The following is a 15,758-nucleotide window of genomic DNA, read 5'->3' on the forward strand; positions in this document are numbered from 1 at the left end:
AAAAATATTTAGAGTTCATATATAATACGTTCACGCTTCAACGCGACAAAATCCAACGTCAATTGAAAAAAATATCATAGTAGATACTTTGTTCAGTCTATTTGAAGAAATCCTTATGATTGGATTAAGTTCTAATAGTACCTACCTACAAATGTTGTGCACGCGTTTGGATTGTCTCTCGACCAGCTATCTTTTGAACACCTTTTGAAATTGCAGCAGAATAAATACAGTTATTTTACCTGATGTCCTATGGACTGCAAATTGATGTTTTTGATCCAAGATCAATCATTAAAGTTAAACGATAATACAGATTTTGACACAAATAGAAATCTAATATAAAATATTCAAAGAACGGCAATTATTATTCCTGAATGGTTTGAAAAATTAAGTGTAGTGAAAATATTAACGAGAGAATATTAAATTAAAAAGATCAATATGTTTTAAATATCAATGATAATTGAAACAGTATGATAAAGTGTAATATAATACAAATAAGCTTTATTGAAATTGAAATTGAACAAATAACTAGCTGAGCAACTTTAACAAGGCTTAACAGCCGCCAGATAAATCCTATATCCAAATTATAAAAGATTTACATATAACGGACAGTAAAAAACCAAAATTAAAATTATTTAAAAAAATCAAATTTCATTCAATGTTTTATTGAATCTAACCAGTTAACCGATACCTAAATTTATTTAATTTAAACTAACATTACCGATATCGTTAAAAGGGGGTTTGTTTAAGGGTATCGATTCGCTTTTAGCCTGTTCTCTTATCCAAACCCAATCCTAACAACTATAAAAGGATAATCTTCAGTCCGACTCAAACATTCCCCAATTAATTTAACTTTGCACGATTTGCTCCGAAGGGTTCGGTAATGTTTGGTAAGGGTTAAATACACGCACGTGTAAGTATATAAGTCGTATGGATACTTACATATGTGTGCGAAAGTATCCCATGAATATATGTTGGTACATAGTTCCTTTTTGTGAGAACAAGGAGTCTAGAAATTCACTGAGGAAAACTGATGATGTTAAAACTGGTTGCAAAATGAAGAAAAAATATATCCAAGGCGGCGTGATAAAGTGAGTCAAAAACTCGTTTTACACAATCCTTTTTTACATACCGATTCCTATATCGGGACATGTGCTTGGTCGTTATAAAATCGGTGTTATTTTTACCTTCGTTTGAACCTTTATCACCACGATTTTTATAGGTGCCTATATCTTGGCAAAATTGCCTACCTGATATCTTGATCGATACGATATTCGCTTAATATATTAGGTGAAACCATCAAAACACAGATGCTAAAGTAATATTTACTGTTGTCACCTGTCTCTATTCATTAATCAATAAAAGTTTGTTACAATATGAAGTTAACACACAGATATTATTTATTCTATGAGTTAACAGTACGTATGTAAAGTTCTCGTGTATTATATTCTCAAAACTAAATGTTAAGTCACCAAACATGCACAAAAAATTCGCAATACTTCACAGTAATACACATTCACAATCGTTAAGAAACACTTATTATAGTATATTTATAAATATTTGAAATATAAAACTGAATAAACATGCAACATTAACACGTAAAACAATGAGAGATGACAGAAGTCAAATAATGTCTGCCATCTAAAACTGTATAAATAAATAGGCACCAATATAGATACACCAGTGACGTTAACTACTACCAAAAAAGCACGTCATTTTTTTCATCTTGAGTCGCTAGTAATAGATAAACTTTATGAAAAAAGAAGTGTTTCATTTTACTAAGATGTAATTATATTATGTATGATGTTAGTTTTCCATTTGAGAACTTAGTTATTTCATATCGCTCTCGTACAACTAATTTTGAGCAGTATAATTTGTGATTTTGAGTGTTTTAATGATCGCTACAATGAACTAGGCGAACCTTCACTGAGTGAAATAATAAGAAAAATACAATCTGTGAAAAGTTATTTATTTTTACAATGTTCATTCGGTTACTTTTCTGATAAAAAAACTGCTCACTGTAAAACATGTAATATGTCTTTTTCTTTCACAGAAAAATATTTTGAGCAATCTCGATCACATTTCGTTTCGATTCTGAATGTTTTTCTTGATGTTCATACTATACACTTGCTAAGAGTGTCTTCCATCTTCCAAAAACAATTTTCTTTGTCGTACGTTCATCAAAGAATACCATATAATTTCGCGAAGAATTATCAGGTTTCCGTTTTCACGTTAGCGACAGGACACCGTGAATGGGGACATACCTACTACGGGAAATTCTCTCGGTAACTAAATTTTACATTGCCCCCAAGAGTGTTCGCTTCCAGAGGCGTCTTACAATGAACATTCAATAGTATTGAACGTCTTATACGATTAGAGTGCTGCCAACGAAAGGCAGTCGTAATGATTAAAAAACTTAAAATCTTTATTTCTAATTTTTCATATGAATCTGATGATTTCTTAGTACCAGCACTCTTTATCAAAATATCGTAGGAGCAATGGTGCCCTTTCAAACACATCATTTAAAATAGTAGAGCATTTTATCGACAGCCCGTGCCTTCTGGAATGCTATGAATTGTTCATACCGAAAAACTAGCGCCAGGGTCAACACCATAACCTGCTATTCCACATAGCAGAACGGATGAGCTGTCCCAGCATAGCATGACAAAAGGTATGGTGCTGTTATGAGCAGGATTTTAACGCGTACTTTTGAATACACGCTTAATTTGTACAAGAAGAACGTAGTTAAATGCTTCATCTAACGTTAAACGTTACATCTTCTCGACATGTGAATCCACTGAAGTAAAAGAAGCCTGAAAACGATGTGAAATTCAGTAATCGTTGCGAGTAATGTCCCCCGTTTTGGGCAATGATTAATTTTAACGTAATCCGTGTTTTAAATAAGTCATCGATCGATTTCGTTCTTTTTATCACTTAAAAAGGACACCGCTGAAATAAGAAACGCAGAATTGGATCTATTGGAAAAAGATCAGTACCTACTGAGATTAAACAGCCGAGAGATATCGCCTTTAAACGTAATTATTTGCAACAAGGGAACGCCGTGTGTATGCATTTATTCATGTTTAAAGTGACTTGTGATTAATTCATTCATTGAACATAATCATCAAGTGCAGGCCCCGCCATAGCCATCAACATACAGAAGTTTCTTCAAACCTGATAAGTGCAGAAAACTTCCGTTATTACTCTGTGTGTTGGACGGGGCATTGCGATCCTGCCAGAATTACAAGTCTCCCTAGAACAGAAAGACAGAGAGAGTTTCCAACTATTTTCTCTCACTCAGAACGGAACGCGACCTAAAGCGTCATCGTACGACATCTTTTCCCAGTAGTATCTTATTGTTATCTTTTTTATTTTCTTCCGATTTCGCAATTTCTTCAAAGTTTTTCTTAAAATCTATTTTTGTATAAAAGATTTCATACAATTTGGAAATCATGGAAATCTATGAAGGACTTATTAATTTTGTGAGAACACAAAAAACATCGATTTTATTTACTAAAATTTATCACGGCTCTAAGAAGGTTGATGTTGAAAACTTTTGCTCAAGTTGTGTGGAAAAAAGCAAATCGTTAATCAAAATATGTTTTGAGTACCTACATCACTTATTTTGAATACTTAACTCAAACCAAAAATTAGTCACGAAACGATACCCCCTGTTTGTTAAATGTTCCCTTGGCCCCTATTTAGCTTCAGGGCAGCCAACTAATGCCTTTTTTATCTCCATCGGTCATCGGCTCTCCGTGCGACATGGCCCACCCTATTCCATTTTATCTTAGCCCCGTTCTCACCTACTACTTTGACCTACAATTTGTCTTGATCAGTCCAATCCAAATGGTAAGCACAAAATTTAATAGAATCGTAGCTGAAATAGTTCTGCATAAATAGAATAACGATTAGGTCTATGAACAGTAAGTAGTCTGGTAGACATTGCATCCGAAAAAAGACTTTCTAATTTTCTCTTACTAAAAAAATTATTATGAACATAATCCTTTGAAATTATAGTAGTGTTTGTAAATTTATAAACCGTTTAGGTATATATTTTTTCGAAAAAGGATTAGTTATACAGTTTGTCCAACGAAAGGTCACTATCTCAATGAGAATTATTTTTAAAAATATATTTTTTTATTTTGGTCTTCGGATAGGTAGATAACATGAAATTAAAAAAAATGTGAATTATAAATTATAAATAGACGCGACGATTTCACATTTGAAGAAATATCCTTTTGCTGAACCATAAAAATGGCTACTATATTGAAAAAGAAACAAACATACAAAAAAATTTGCAAATAGACAAAAAGAAAAACGGTCGAGTTGAAACAGGGCTTCGCTACGGACAGCCAATAAAACTAATGCTGCCAATGACGTGGTGCGTTTATTATTTGTGTGGCAAAATATTTAAAACGTTTATCAAAGATGGAAAAGAATGTTGGATTTCGAAGTAATTTTTTGTTAATCTTGTGTCAAGTTTTTATTAATCTTTTTTTAATGTTTCCCCTTTATCTTGTATAAGTGTCTGTTAATGTTTCGAGTTAATTTTTCATTTAGTTTTGTAATTTTTTTCCAAAAAATAAGTATTTTTTTATAAAGATCTTCATACATAAGCTCACATTTCACCACAATCTCAAATAATACATCTGCCATGATGATGGACACTTCAATGCTGTCCGAAACGTTGGCTAAAGAACGAGTTAGCGCAACACGGCATAACAATCCAAAAACAAATAACAAAATCTTAAATCATATTTGTCAAATACTATCTTTAAATATTACATAAAGTTGATTTTTACAGTTTGAGAATCATTTTTACAATAATTGTTTTCTGCGCCTTTTATGCTGATGAAATACTTCATGCCCATGCAATAATACCCAATGATAGAATGGCTGACCGCAAGATAAATTGTTTTTAGAAGTTGCAAGTCGATATTATATTAATGACTCACACCTATTTCTCGTTGGCAAGACTAAGTATTTATTTGAAAGCATAGCTACCCAGGGGCATAGTATGGCGTCGCTGAAAGTGTAATAATAATTATTATTGTAAAAGAATTTTAAAGTCCCAAGTGACGCATAGCTTGAATTCGAACTACCTACAAAATGTTATGTAATTATTTGAATAGATTTGAACACATGAGACACCTATGTTTTATGCGGTTTCATGATAACTCAACACAGTGACAATTCAACACACTTTTAAAAAAGGATAAGTCATTAGAAACGATGAAAAAAATAATTTTTAAACCTAACCTAACCTACCCAACCCATTTAATAAAGTTTTTTTTTCATAACTTTCCATGACTTTATATATATATATATAAATATATTTTTTTTTATGTGACACCTCACAAAAGTGTCCCTGCCTGTGCAGTGTACAGACTGGGGAACTATGTCACCACCCAGTTGGGCGGCGTTGTGAGGCGGAATAAAGTAGGGGCTGTAGGAAGGGATTTGTTAATGTGGGCCTTGAAGAGGCTCGGATTATAGGAGAGAGGAAAAACAGATGCCGGTAGCTCGTTCCACATACGAGCCGACTTACACAAAAACGAGTCGTAAAAACGGCCAGATCTCATGAAGCCAACGTCAACCGTGAACGGGTGTTCAGTTCGTGTCCGTCGAGTTTCGCGCACGTGCACCGGTGCATCAGCAATCAATGCTGCTAGCTCCTTGGAGCAGGCTCTATTGAAATACCTGTAGAACAGACACAGCATGCCTACATTGCGTCTATGCATTAGATAAGGCAATCGGTCTGTTAACAACGGATTGTCAATCAGACGGATCGTTCTCCTTTGCACAGATTCAAGCAGGTTTATTAAGTATTTTGGGGCACCAGCCCAAAGGTGGCTCCCAAATTCAATAGTTGGGCGGACTTGAGACTTGTACAGGGTCAGCAGCTGGTCACTGTTGAAGAATCTCCTAGCCCTGTACAAGACGCCCAACTTTTTGGAGGCCTGATTTACTGGGGCTTCTATGGATCCCCGATACTTGAGCTGGCCTGATATAGTAACTCCAAGCATTTCCATGGAGTTTTTATTGGGGAGAGTGCTCCCATCAAATTGCAACAGACAGTCATTGATCTCCCTCTTTGCCGAAATCAGACACGCTTGGGTTTTTGAGACGTTGAAACTGACCAAGTTGGCCTTACCCCATGCACGAACCATCTCGAGGTGGTGGTAGATTTTTTGCTTCAAAACTTCCTGAGCTGTTCGGACATCAAAATTGGAAGGGGTCCTGTCAAAAAGATAACCCTCGTGAACGGTGCTGTCATCAGCGTAGCAGTGAATTGGTGCACATTCAACGAGATCGTTGATGTGCAATAAAAACAGCGTCAGAGACAGCACAGATCCTTGTGTGTCACCCCCGCATTGATTTGGTGCGGTGAGGAAGAAGAGCCGTCAACCACGGTTTGAATTGTTCTTCCCCTCAGAAAGTCTGCAATCCAACTATGCAGGGTTGGGTGGATCCCATACGATGGTAACTTCCCGATAAGCGCCCGGTGCCAGACTCTGTCAAAGGCTTTGGAGATATCCAACCCAACGGTTTGAGTTTCACCAAAACGTTCCATGAACCGCCCCCAAATATTTGTCACATATCCGAGTAGATCGCCACACAATCGGTTTCGACGAAATCCATATTGCCTTTCTATATGGATTTCGTCGAAACCGACGAAATATATAACTTAGTAAAGATGTAATTAATTATCATTGTGATGATTTATTCGGTCACCGTTTTATGCAGTTCTAAGAATAATGATTTTGGTGCGATTCTGACTAAACCTCCACATTAATTAACTCTAGATCTTTTATTTGCTTTGAATTTCGTAATTGGAACTGATAAGCGAGTAGGTATGTACCATTTTTTAAACTTTATAAATTAATGAATAATTCTGTATTCAAAATGTATATTTCTTTGGTTGAAATTTTTGACCACTGTCGCAATTTTTTAATTAACTAACGGTGTTAAAATGTAAAGATTGTCTCTAAAATTGACAATGTACATATATTGTTTTCAAAAGTCTATAACCCTGAGGGAAAGATATTGAAATGAATATTTTCAGCTTCTCAATTACCTTGTATTTAATAAATAACCATTACCTTGGTTATAGAGGGTTATAACTTCACTTTACCTTTTTTTTTTTTTTTTTTTTTTTACAGTATTACCGCACAAGAGTCCCAACTGCTCCCGTCTGGAGCCAGTGAGACTATGGCATCCCCAATTGGGGTATGTTGTGAGGCTGAGGGTATTGGGGAGGGGAGGGAGATGGGGAAGAAGAAGGTGGAGAAGTACCTGGCTATTCAGATCTGGTCACCAAACACGGCTAAAGCCATTTCAAGCAACGTTTCAATTCTGAATGGTGGTCTTACACCAGGGCGATACTGAGAGTATCTTCCACTCTGGAACGTGCCGCAAATATACTATATATTATTTTAAATTAATTAATTGTGAAATAACACAAATTAATCAAATAAAATTTATTTGCGCACGCCGGGTTCGAACCCGCGACCTTCGGATCTGTAGTCAAAAGCGTATACCACTGGACCACGCCGGCCGTCACCTTGTTCTGAAGACAATTTATTTTTACATTACAGAATGATAAAAGTGATCGGACCAATTTAGTGATTCGATTGATTCGGTTTGTTTGATTTTTTTTAAATTTTCTCTTTTTTTATTGATTGGATTATATTGCGATAGTTAATTTAATTATTATTTGGTTATTTATGTTATTTCATTGGTTGATTGACTTTAATGAATAATTGCTTCTTCTTTTGATTGTAAGATGGACAGTATTTCATTAAGTGATTGGCTGGTTGTATTGAATAATATTGAAATCTTAAGAGCACAGGCACCAGCTGGTGGGCATGCTTTCCTAGTTCTACAGGTATTTCAATGGAAGATTCTCAGAGGAACTAGCCTCATTGGTATCTTTGGCATTGGTGCATAGTCGGGAAACACGTCAAATGCGTACCCAACATTTGTTTACGGTTGACATTTGTCACATGAGAACGAATCGTTTTTACGATCCGTTATTTAGTTCAACAGATCGGCTGTGGAACGATTTGCCGGACTCCGTGTTTCCTCCGTCCTACAACATAGGTCTTTTCAAAACATATGTTAACTTAACCTTCCTCTCCCTACAAGAATCCACTACACAGCTTCCCCAAAGATTTTATAGGCCCTGAGGGAAATTGTTTTCCTTCGGGTTTTAAGGTGGAGTTTTTATTTTGTTGTATTGTGTATTGTAGACTCTGTATTCATTTCATTAATACGTGTAACATAAACTACATATTTTTAGATACATTCTTTAAAAGAGAATATTAAAAAAAAAAAACATAAAATACATATTAACACTAGTAATGTGTGGAATTTACATGCCTTTTAAATCCTTCAGGGCAACTGTTAAGTCAGCAGTCTTTTAAACGTTATTTAACAATGTCATACTTCGTGTTATGCTATGCCGAACCTGTACGTTCGTTCTGCCATATGGGCATAGCAGATATACATACATAGCAGATCATAGTGCCATCACTGGCTGTAGTTGTTCGGTACAAACAACTTATAACATTCCAATAGGTACCTACGGGATATTTATTAAATTATTTATGGTTTTATACACGTGACTGGAAGGACACAAAGGTAGCGCGTTATGAAGATCAAATCTTCGTAAAGCATTCTCATATAACAGGTATCTAAGAAACCTGTTACAATTTTTCAATATATTTTTGCTTGTTTGGAATCCATACAGCTGAAGAATATTCAATTTTAGAACTTATAAGGCAACTAAACTGGCTATCATTGCTTCGAGATTTGAAATCTGTTTAATGATCTTAGAAAATCTAAGATTTTTTGACAAACATGTTAATGTAATCGAAAAAATAATTATAAATATTTTATCACCGCCGATTAGTTTAAATGTTTTTTTCAACAATTAATCATTGGATTTTATTTATATATCAGGGGTTTGACTTTGTTATTTTGAATAAATGGTTTTTATTTGATTGATTCATCTCCACGAATGGACATGATTGGTTGATTTGTTTTAATGATTGAGTTTGAACCTGTCATTCCCAAAGTGGTCTAAATCGACCCTCAAAGGTCGATTTTGACCTGCAGGGGTCCATATCAGTGAAAAAAAATTCAGGGTGCATGAAATGAAAAAGGGGATCTACGAGAGAGGAACTTGCACATTTGATTTTGCGCTCAATAGAAACATTTGACCAACCTTACTAGACAGACACTATTCCAGTGATGTGATATCTAGGGAAAAAAATTTCGTGCGATACGAAATTGAAGTGCGTTAAAAATGTAAGAAAATATTTTTTTGAATTATTCCCCTCCAAATCTAAAATTCTCTAGCAACCACAAAAGTATTGTGGGGAATCAATTTAGTACTGAGCAATCGAGAACACCTCATACAAACCCATTCTAAAGTCTAGTGATATAAAAATCTTGGGCACACCAATAAATAGTCTACGAAAAACAGAAAAAAATGAGCATGACAAAAAGGTTTGGGGATCTCTGATTTAAACGATTTTTTTAGTAGGATACTTAACGTTTTTTAGCTGTAACCCAATTTTAAGTTGTACATTGTTTCACAGCTAGAGTAAATAAACATGATTAGAATACACGAAAAAAACATTATATACAAAATTTCAGCGTATTTTCTCACCCATAATACTCAAACAAAATTCATACTTGATGAAGATTTTTTTTTGCGAAATAACATCCCCTGTTGTGGTAATGAGCTATTTTATTACCAAAAATAAATTTTTTTGACAAAGCGAATGAAAACACTTTCGTGGAATTCATTTAGCTTTTTTTAGGTTACCAGAACATAAAAGATTGATTAATTTTTTACGGTGGTTTTCGGAGTAAAGCTTCAACGTAAATATAAAATTCAAACATCTCTCTGAAAAGCTCACGTCAAAACATAACTTATACATTGCGCACTCAAAGTGAAATCATGTAAAAGCTGTGCTATACAAATATCATGTTGTTACCACCAATACTTGATCATGTATTTTTTTAATTTTTAAAAACTTGTTCAATTTATGAGTTTGTGCATTTGGGAAGAATCGCTCAGAGATATTGAAAGAGATATTGAATCGCTGAGAGATATTGAAAGAAGATCGAGGAGTATGGCTCTTGACTAGTAATTAATTATATGCGGTTAATTTGTGTTATTTCACAATTTATTAATAAAAAATAATATATAGTATCTTTCCGGCACGTTCGAGAGCGGAAGATACTCTCAGTATTGTCCTGGTGTAAGAAAACCATTCAGAATTGATCGAAATGATTTCGGCATTGTTTGGTGAACAGGTCTGAATAGCCAGGTACTTTTCCATCTTTCTTTTCCCCATCTCGTTCATCTTCCTTCTACCTTCAGCCTCATATCATACCCCAATTGGTGATGCCATAGTTTCACTGGCTCTAGATGGTTGGGAGCAGTTAGCAGCAAAAACAAATCAGGAAGTTCCATTAACTGAGAACTTAACGCGATTGGCGGTAGCAAAAAGATGTCCAAAAAGACGACACTAGCAGACCATAATGGTTTGCTGGTATCTACCTTGATAAATGGCAGCGAGGCAGGATATTGAGAGAGGAAGGATAAAAATAGACTGAGTGCTATAGAAATGAGATCCCTGATGTTTGTGTGGTAAAACCGTGAATAATTAACAATAGACTGAATGCTGTAGAAAAGATGTCCATGATATTTGTGTGTTAAAATCGTGAATAATTAACAATAGACTGAATAATATAGAAATGAGATCCCTGATATGTTTGTGGTAAAACCGTGAATAATTAACAATGAATGCTTTAGAAATGAGATCCCTGATATTTTTGTGGTAAAACTGTGAATAATTAACAATTGACAGAATGCTGTAGAAATCCCCGAGGTGAATATGTGGTAAAACCGTGTATGGTTGTTTGAGAAATGTGGAGATCTTCAACGAATACGATGCTGATGTAAGCGTAAGGAGTAAGAATAAGAAAGGGACGCTAAGATTTTTCGGGCATGTAGAGCAAATGTACCAAAAAGGGAGAATGATATAAGAAGTCGGGGACGCCCGAGGAAGACATGATAAAAATTAACCAAATTCTTGAGTCAGACTGCCAAGAGTTCAAATGACAGAATATTATATATGATACGATGTATAAATGAAGCGAGGTGTGTATGTGCCAAGACAGAGTTTTTTCTATTGCCTATCCCTTCGGAAAAACGGCGTAGTGGTTAGTTAGTTAATTCGTTTAAATTTTGTATTTATTTGTATACAACCAAATTGTAATATCAACCGCCTAATATTAAAATTAATGGATATTTAATTTAACAATATTTTCGACTTCACGTTGACATAAGTTTTATCGGGGTTTTATACTAACAAAATGGACAGTGTAACCAAAACCTTTAACTTATAGTAATAAACAAAGAGTAATTATATGTCTTCTAAAACCCTATAAATCCCTACCTCATTGCCTATTTACACCCCATTATATTGCTGTCACTTATTAATCCACCGGCTCTCAACGTTATGTAATTACGTGTATCAATTTACGCATGTCCATGTCTGTAATTGAATTTAGCTAATATCAAGCACTGGTTCAACCTGAGCCAAAGCGAAAACCGTTCGTGATCAAATATATTAATTAACGACCCTCCACACTAGCGACCAAATTCATGTCGTAGTATTGCCATTTCAAATATGCAATGATCTTAACTTAAATCACAAAAAAGTCCAATAGATAATACATATGCTTTCAATTTCACTGTTTTTACTATTTATATTCGCTAAACACCTTAGAATGAATATCTTTCCTTTTACAAACATTATTTAGTTATTCATTTTAATATTTCTAAATTATTATTGTACTTTTCAGCGACTGACAAAAACTTGCTTTGATTTTTATATTGGTACATTTTTAAATTAAATATACTATTATACTTCACATAATATACATAAGTAGAAATATTGCAATAAAAACACATAAATTTTTTTTTGACCACATAGGGGTCAAAAACAAATTTATGTGTTTTTATTGTAAATTATGATGAGCCACAAAGTGAATGCTTTTTACAATTAAGAAATATTGCAGATTAAAAGGTATTCAGTATCATTTTTTTTTTTTTTTTTTTTTTTTTTTTTTTTATTATTTTAATATACATCATATGGGTTACATTAATACATACATATTTTGCAAAATATAATATTAAGGTTCATATATGGTCATGTATACCTTATCAGAAAAGAGGAGCTCTTGTGCCTGATAAGGGAGCCACGATTCTTACTTAGATTCATAATTCATAATGAGATATAATAATAAAAATATAATAATATATATTATAATAATAATATATATATATTTTTATTTTTGTTTAATATAAGTTTTTTTGGAAAAAAAGTTTGATTTTATTTATTTGTTCTTGTTGGTTCGTAATACAGCGCATTTCGGAAGGGAGATTATTGTAGTTTTTTATGGCTTGGTAAATATAATGGTTTTGCATTTGAGTTGTTTTAAAGATTGGCGTAATAAATTGATCATTTATGATAAAAATAAAAATATACTAAGCAGTAATTGTTGATTGAAGTGCTAGTAGATATATAATTATTTGGCGTTTGGTTGGTGGTCTAGAGCACCTGACCGGATATCAGAAGATGCGGGTTCATTCCCCGCCGCACAGTGGACGGAATGAAGAAAAAACACGAATTAATTGTTTGCTGGCTAAATATTAGTGCAATATTTTTTTTTTAATCTTATTAATGAATTATAACTATTTTTAAGTAAAAATATTAATATACTCTTATGTAGAAATTTACAACGACAAATAATTCAATAAAATTTGAAGATATACAAATATCTGGGAAAATAAAAAATATTAATCATAAATATTACATATTACAAGTCACTTCTATGAACACAAAAAGATGGGCAATAATCAGGTATACATATATTTTATTAGAAATATGGTCGTATAGAAAATCTAGGTGCTAAAGGTGTCTCCGTTGTCATCGGAGTCTAAATCATCACTCAAATTTCCAGAACCATTGGACGGAATTCTTAGTAGACTTAAAACTTCAGTTAGTAACACAGAACTTTTTTTTTAGGAAGTGGTCAAATAGAGGAAATAATTGGGTCTGATGAGATTAACAAAACCTCCCTTTGAACCTCTGATAATCTACTGACCGTATGATCGGCAAGTGCTTGGAGTTTTACTTCAACCAAATTAGCGGTCACTGTGATATCTTCTTTTTTAGGGAAACACTTTTGTTTGATTATTTGTACTAAATCGTAAGACGGATATAACGTTTTCAGACACCTGATTTTTGCTTTCTTTCTTAAACCTTTGTATTGTTCTTTCGTTAACTTTAAGCCCACAATAAGCGCTAAAGCCTCTTCCGGTGAGTATGGATTAAGGATGTTTTTACATTTCATTGCAAAAGCATGACGTATTCTTGATGCTCGACGAGGTTAAAATGTTATCTGTTTTACGAGTTTTGCAGCATCACTTTTTCCTGCGCTTCGAAAATTCAATTCTGCTGCTAACTGGAGTTCATCAAGAGTGCGAGACTCTAACAGATCGTGCACTTTTTTTCTGCTTTGATCTAGAACCACTTTCTTGAAAAAATTTTATTGGTCTACCCCATAGACATATGAATATTAGTAGACCTGCCCTAAGTGATTAAAAGCGTATTATCCCCACTCCCCATACCGGTTCCATTGGAGCCGGCTGGGCTCGCGTATGGCCTCAAGTGAAATTTGAAAACGTGACGTCATCATTCTTGTGCGAACTATGGTCGAGGCATCATCGGTTCATTTTACGAAATAACACGGCAAAATGTTGATTTGTGATATGAAAACTTGTAAATATAGATGTGAAAAAGAGAATAAACCCAATTGTCGTATTACATTCCATAAGTAAGCATTATTTTACTTTATTTTAAGCTTATTCACACCGTATTATATGGATCAGTTTTAGAAACATATACTATCACATCACAATGTAGCGATTCTCAAGTGTGCTCATCGTTGTTTACTGGGGTAAGTAAATTATGAAACATTTGTAAAAGTGTCTTAACTAAATACTCTGAAACTAACTACGACTCTGCAAACAGAAGAAATTTACTTTGCCGAATTTGGACTTCGCAAATTAGTTCATAACGTGGCGAGTAATTTGCGCTCCCATGTAAAAATGTCTATTCATTCAAAAGCAGATTTTACTTTTAAGAACTAAATGGTGATATTATAATGCGAGATGCCTATTTACTGTCAGATTGATTTATTGACGAATCACAGTCAGCTTTACCCCCTTCGTTCTTCAACAGTTGATTTTACCCCTCGCCATTATCTTCTCGTCTATTAAATCCTATGTCTGTGGTCTATCCAAAGATTTGGAGACAACTAGCTTTTCTTGCAACCACTCTAAATTATATTTTTCAAACCTCACAATATAACTGCGGCTTTTTCTCCATTTCTTCATTAATTGTTGTGAAAAATTCTTAATGTTTTTGTAAAATGTAGGGCTCAAAATGTTAGAACCTGCCGCTATGTGGTATTTTTGTGTTACGTAATTAATAAAAAACTCTTTTGATTTCACAGAAGTGGCATTTAATATACCCCGTTCTTTTAATGCCTCGAATAATTCTCTCCGGGGAATGCATATAGGCCTTCCTGAAAATAACAAAATTGTTCAAGGAAGGACAAAAGATGATCACAATTTATATATGACGTTAAAGCGAGACTTTAGTCTACAATACTTAAATATTCATAAATGGGAACAAACGATGTTTTGTTTCTAAATGCTAATTGAAATATGCATTTTAACAGCAAAAAAATTCAAAAATAGTGTAAAATTAGATGTTAGTTCAAATCTCACACACATGATATGTTGATATATAGTTTAGTAAATTAAATTAAGAATACCTTGAGGAATGTCAGCCATAACAAACTTTTGTAAATATATCCAAACGTCACTTATTACACAACCGTCTCTGCTCACGCGTAGGAGTGAACTGAAAAACGCGATACCGAATATCCAACTTACGACACACTTTGCAGCGTTGTCAAACTTCCATCAAGCCCTATTGACATATTTAAATTAACACATAAAATGCAGAAACTATTGTACTACACTAAAAAAAAAATAAATATTAAAAAAATTAACATTTGCAAAAACCACTTAATTCGCGTTTTTTTTCCATTCCGTCCAAAGTGCGCCGGCGGCATTTATTTTTACTCAGGAGATATTTTCATTTTGTATGGATATTTTAGGCGACTAATTATTGCTTAAAAATTTTTTTATTCTTTGCGCTATGCATAAAAAACCTAAACATTAGTTTATCATTATAAAAAAAAATGTTGATGATGGAAAACAAATCAAGGATCAAAATCAAGGTTAAGTATTATAATAAACATACATTTTTGGTCAAATTCTACTAACAACTTCTGTTTTGCTTGTTTTGCTTGCTGTTATGCTTTAAAAAATTTATTCAACTTAATGACAATAAAGAATAATTTTATGAATTTACTGTTATTGAAAATAATTCGATATTTAATAATGTTTTTTAAGTATTAATTAAAACACCCATAAAATCTATATTTGACATAACATTGTGGAAGCAAATGGAAGATAAGTTCACTAGGTAAAAAATCACTTAAGACGAGACAATACCCTAAAATAAACCCAGAATATTAATGACCTGAGTGAAACAACCATGCACAAAAATATGTGATGCGTGGCCCTGCGTATTGGA

At 33.6% G+C, this 15,758-nt stretch overlaps 1 protein-coding gene across 1 annotated transcript in view; it reads left to right on the forward strand.

The window, feature by feature from the left end:
• The window catches only part of LOC149411790 (alkaline phosphatase, tissue-nonspecific isozyme-like), a 306,816-nt gene that overhangs the window by 173,792 nt on the left and 117,266 nt on the right, over positions 1-15,758 (forward strand). The gene's annotated exons all lie outside the window — the stretch shown is intronic.

Source organism: Hesperophylax consimilis, chromosome 24, assembly GCF_061612785.1.
Source record: "Hesperophylax consimilis isolate HC1 chromosome 24, BYU_Hcon_1.0, whole genome shotgun sequence".
Taxonomy (NCBI): Eukaryota; Metazoa; Arthropoda; class Insecta; order Trichoptera; family Limnephilidae; genus Hesperophylax; species Hesperophylax consimilis.